We start from the raw sequence: 5,811 nt of genomic DNA on the forward strand, positions 1-5,811 counted from the left end.
GCTTCAGGCATTTGATGTAGGACACTATGAAAGTGCACCAAACAGTTAGTTGCAAGATGTATTATTATTGAACTGGAAGTGCTAGAAAGAGGGAGGGGGTGTTACAAGGTGCCTCCTTCCACCTGCTTCTTGCCACCTCAAAGTACTGTGTGTCTTTTTCTATTTTTAAACTAGTATGTAAGGCAATACCCATATTTCCAGAGTAAAATTACAAATGTGAAAAACATGTTCAATTTAATAAGGAATTAAAATGAATATAAATCCCAAAAATTGACACCCCAAATCCCCTAACTCACAGCATGAGTCGTTCTAGAAAGGAGGAGGCTGGAAACATAAATTCTCAAGTTAATTCTTATTTTGTTTCCCTAATCCTCATATCAAACTCCAGCAGCAGCTTCTCCCCAGCTTTTAAATTAGTCTGATACAGCATTAAAAAGAAAAGTTAATAATCTTAACACCAGTCTCACCATGAAACATGCAACACTGCATAATGAAAGCCAAGAATAAAAGGAAGATCAAATTGTCTACAGTTCAGATTACATGATTTTCAGTGGGAAATGTTATTGTTTCTTCTCCTTCCACAGGATCCTATTGGGGGGTAGATTTGCTCTAGTCCAGAAAACAACAGGCACAGGACTGAGTTGTGTGCCCACTGCAGCAGTCACGGCTAATGAGGATGCTGGCTAGGAACCAGAATGGGGTACTACTACTAATAATAAGAGCGGCTAACATCATGTAAGTAAATAATATATGGTACCATTACTATCAGAAAATATGCTTTGAAGGTGCAACAATGCCAGCACTTTGCTGAATTAAGCAGGTCTGGGTCTGAGATCTCTTGGGAATCACAGGCATGTTGCTCGCTTACACACTATGGGCCAATCTTCAAGATCACAGCAGGGCATAAATGAGGAGCCTGTATCCACTAAGCCTTTTTGACCCTTTTTGCAGTGTGGGTCTGGCCAAAGACACCTTGCTACCTGCCTGAAGCAGAGCCCAAATGGGTGCCCCTATCCATCAGAAGGGGGGGACCCAGGTGGCGCTGTGGGTTAAATCACAGAGTCTAGGGCTTGCTGATCAGAAGGTCGACGGTTCGAATCCCTGCAACGGGGTGAGCTCCCGTTGCTCGGTCCCAGCTCCTGCCCACCTAGCAGTTCGAAAGCACATCAAAGTGCAAGTAGATAAATAGGTACCGCTCCAGCGGGAAGGTAAACGGCATTTCCGTGCGCTGCTCTGGTTCGCCAGAAGCAGCTTTGTCATGCTGGCCACATGACCCGGAAGCTGTCTGCGGACAAACGCCGGCTCCCTCGGCCTATAGAGCGAGATGAGCGCCGCAACCCCAGAGTCGGACACGACTGGACCTGATGGTCAGGGGCCCCTTTACCCTTTACCTATCTATCAGAAGTAGAGTCACTGGCGTAGCAATGGGGGCAGGCCGCCCTGGTTGCCACCCTGGATGGGGGTGGCACTCGGTGCCCCCCCCCCATGACTCCCAAACCAAGTGGGGCCGCTCCAGCGCCAGACGTATGGTGCCGGGATCCTCTGCTCATGGCTGCAGCTGTGCACCATCCCCGTACGGCGCTGGAGCGCTACGCCGGCGGCACCACTAAATTGTGAACCACCTGGTAGAGTCTCCTGCTGCTGTTTTCTGCAGATGCAATAGAGGTGGTGAAGAAAGTCTTCTTGGCCGTCGCTCCCGCCACTTGGTAGGCTCGACATTGAGCTCTAACCTGTGTCCGGTCAGCTTCAGAATGAGTTATCTGCCACCGGCGCTCTAGCCATCTCAGTGATTGTTTCATTGCCCTCAGATCCGTGGAAAACCATGGGGCTGTCCAGGCTCCATGAAATCGGAAAGGGCGCTTCCGAGCCAGTCAATAGCCCTGGTTAACTCCACATTTCAGCAGGCCACCAGGGAATCAGCTGAAAAGCCATCAACATGGGATAAAGCATCCCCTAACACTCTCTGGAAACCATTTGGATCCATTAAGTGGCAGGGGCAGATCATCCGAATCGGTCTCACCTCTCTGCAGAGGGGAAGGGTCGCAGAGAAGTCCAGTTGCACCAGGTAGTGATCTGACCATGGCACTTCTTTAGTTTTGCTTTTACTTCGTGTCAGATCACCAACATCCATAGAGGTGAACACCAGGTCCAAGGCATGTCCGCGGCTATGAGGTCCATTTGTTAGTCATCATCCTACTAGGAAGAAACCATTGGGGGTACATGCAGTTATATAAAATCCTTCCTTGGAAGTTAACATTGAGACACAATTCAATACTGGCAAAAGTAGTTAGGTAACCCAAGGCTAATAGCCAAACTGTGACAGATTTAACTTTTCTAGCAAATAATGAGGTCTCAGGGAATAAAAAAATTTCTGGAGACAGTTGGCCGACTTACTGAAAATCTGAAGTATCCAATCACTGCTTTTTAGGATTATTTTTAAATCTTCTTGCTATTTAAATAAGCAGCATGTGTGTGTGTGTGTGTGTGCGTGCATGTGCGTGCGTGCGTGCGTGCGTGCTCCTCAGCCGGCAGAGGGCAATGGGGAGGTGCTGTACAGTGGTCTTGGTTCCTGCTTGGGCATAGGTGGATATACTGAGGGTGTTAAAGGAAGACACAGCCACAAGTATAGACTGCTCCAGTTCTTGTAATTGTGTGAGGGTAAGGTACAGAAAAGTGATGCGGGTGACGCTGTGGGTTAAACCACAGAGCCTAGAACTTGCCGATCAGAAGGTCGGCAGTTTGAATCCCCGCGAAGGGGTGAGCTTCCGTTGCTCGGTCCCTGCTCCTGCCCACCTAGCAGTTCGAAAGCACGTCAAAGTGCAAGTAGATAAATAGGTACCACTCCAGCGGGAAGGTAAACAGCATTTCCATGCACTGTTCTGGCTCACCAGAAGCGGCTTAGTCATGCTGGCCACATCTGCTGTACGTTGGCTCCCTTGGCCAGTAAAGCGAGATGAGAGCCACAACCCCAGAGTCGTCCGCAACTGGACCTAATGGTCAGGGGTCCCTTTACCTTTAAGGTACCAGAACTGGTGCAAGTTCTAACATTGGTTAGAACTTACACATAAGGCTGCTCCTCCCCACCTTCTGATGGTGATGCATTGGTTGCCCCACACATTCCCGCTTCCCCTTCTTGTGTTCAAATTGGGTGCCTAAAGAAAGCTGATCCCCTCTGACTCTGAGTCCTGCGGGGCATGGGACCTGTTCTCTGTCTGGCCCATTTTCATCTGGACTGAGAGGGCAAAGCCATCACCAAGGCCAGCTATAAAGGCTGCTTCTGCCGCTCAAGGAGCCTGAAAACCATCATGGTGTGGGATTGTTTAGTGGTTGTTGGTGAAGATCAAAATTTGTTTTTGGAGATGCATTGTTTTTGCTATTATGTGGGTTGTTTTATTGTTTTATTATTAGATGTTATTTATTACAAGTTATCAGTGGATCATTTGATTTTATTTATCAGTATGAGATATTTCCATTACTCCATCCATTTGCATTTTGTTGAACCTTGGAATAGTTAGAGAATTATCTTGTGTAAACTCTTCAATGTGAACCACTTTGAGCATGGCTTACCATGGAAAAGGGGCATACAAAAATTATGATGCTATGCTAACTGCGGTGTTGTTTTTGCTTGCATAAAAATGTGATCCTCTGTATAACTGTATCCTTCCATAATGACCAGTTGTCCCAAAAATGGCAGGCTTCTCGAGCTTCTTCATTCCAGTATTTAGCTGCACGATGACAAGCAGGTGGCTAATCCAGCTTTAATATTTTTCAACCTATCCTACTAATATGGCAATAAATTTGATTTCAAGCTGTGCAAAAGCCTGAGAGCATTAAAACTGTATCTGTCCTCCACTGAAAAGATGCTGCCTGGTATTCAGCAGACAAAGTAAAATAAATAGTCTCAATAAACCCCTGTGTTTCATTTCAACACTTTCCTGAAACAAGATCAAAGGCAATTTGGCACAATGTTAGAGTGTGGAAATGTATTCAGTGAAATGGTTTAGTACAGTTGGCTTTCGTTCCCACCCAAATAAAGAAATAAGAATTTGCAGGGTAAACCTGCCACACATCTACTCAGAAGTAAGTCCCATTGAGATCAATGAGGCATATTCCAAGGTGTAGTTAGTGAAATGTTTTGGTTCACATATGGGTTCAGGAAGTGCAAATTAGGTGGGTTTGCATTCAAATAGAAAGTACACTTGTTTCTCACCATTCCTCTCAGGGAGTGGAGTTTGTCCTTCCATGCCACCTTCAAAAGTGTCTGAGTCCGACACAGGAGGGCACCACCTCTCTTTTTAGTGCCCTGAGCATGCAAAAGACACCAAACTATTCTTAAAACTATCACATATTTATGTGTTGTTGTATACAGTCCTCAGTCTCAAGAATCTCAGAGAAGCCCTCAGTAACTCTGAATAGAAGTTATAGGACGGGCATAATATTCCATTAACTCATACGTGGTTAATCAATGTGGTTTGTTCCTATGTGACTGATCATTGATGGCAAACACCTGTGGGTATATTAATATTTTGTAACATAGTTTGTCACACTTACCGCATTGATTCATTTTGACAACGTTAATACCTTGGCATTTTCCTTTATTGTTTCTAATTAGGGTAGGCAAATGGCTTTTCCCAGAGTGAATCAATATGATACAGTTGGTGAAATGTAATATGTATGTTAAACCTGAATTCATTGCATTTTTTTTGCAAATGGCCATCAATCAGTGTTAAACTATTGGCACAGCAATTAAAAAAAATCAATCCAGTGTCTGCCATTGTTCACCCTCAAATGAATCTGTATAAAGAGACAAAATTGTTTTTGTGATCTTTTATTGCCAGCAAAGCTGAAAAAGTCACTTGAAAATGGAAGAGGAACATGATACACTGTTTGTATTGCTTGTTGTGGTTTGTCACATTTGAAGGGCCTTCCTCCACTATGTCTCCTCTACCTATTTTGTTGTTGTCAGAAAAGTGTGTGAAAGAAGATGTTGCCCATTGGCACCAGCCCAGTTTTAATTCCAAGACTCAGCGTATCTCGTGTGTGCAGACTGAGGCTGCAGGCCCTTCTCCCCTCTGATGGCTTTACCCCTGTGGTGCCAGGCCACCTGCCCCGCATGTCTGCAGCTTCAGTGTGCCTTAGTGTGCAGTGGCAGCCACAAGGAGTTGCAAGAGGCCAGCAAGCCAGGAAGCCATTAGAAAATGCAAGTTTTTAGACCGTCCCATCTATTTGTTGGGTGGTGTGTGGGAACTACTGGAATGGGTGGATCCAGACAGCGCACATATTAAATATCCCAACTTGGTAAAGTGATATTTTCCTGTGGAACGAAACTACGGGGAAGGGTGCGCCCTCCTCGGAAGATCAGGTACCATATTCTGCGCAGGATAGAACCTGATCACCTGTGCCAGGTAAGCCCTAGTGGGCTTCTTCGAACGTGACCGGCGCTCACAAACCCACAGCAATTAATGACCTAATTATGCTTTATTTTCTATCATGTTTCAAGCACATTTAGATCACGCATTTGTCCTGCTAGTTAACAACGGTTGCGGTCTGTACAGTATTGGTTTATTTTAGGAAGCGTTCCGTTAAGTGTTTCTCATTTCCCTGCGCAGCGTCAGTGGCAGTTGCCTTCCTGCAGGTGGCGCTGCCGCGGCAGCCAGATCGCGTTCTGCCCGAAACGGAGCGAGGCAGAGAAATGTCCGCCGTCGCGCTCCGTCCGCGGAACGTTCTTGAGCTGACGTGTGAGAGCCAGAGGCCTCGCCGTTCCCACTCCGCCGCCGACGCCTTCTCCTCCTCCTCCCCCCCTTTCCCCGC

The sequence above is a fragment of the Zootoca vivipara genome, chromosome 3, assembly GCF_965207765.1.
Source record: "Zootoca vivipara chromosome 3, rZooViv2.hap1.1, whole genome shotgun sequence".
Lineage (NCBI taxonomy): Eukaryota > Metazoa > Chordata > Lepidosauria > Squamata > Lacertidae > Zootoca > Zootoca vivipara.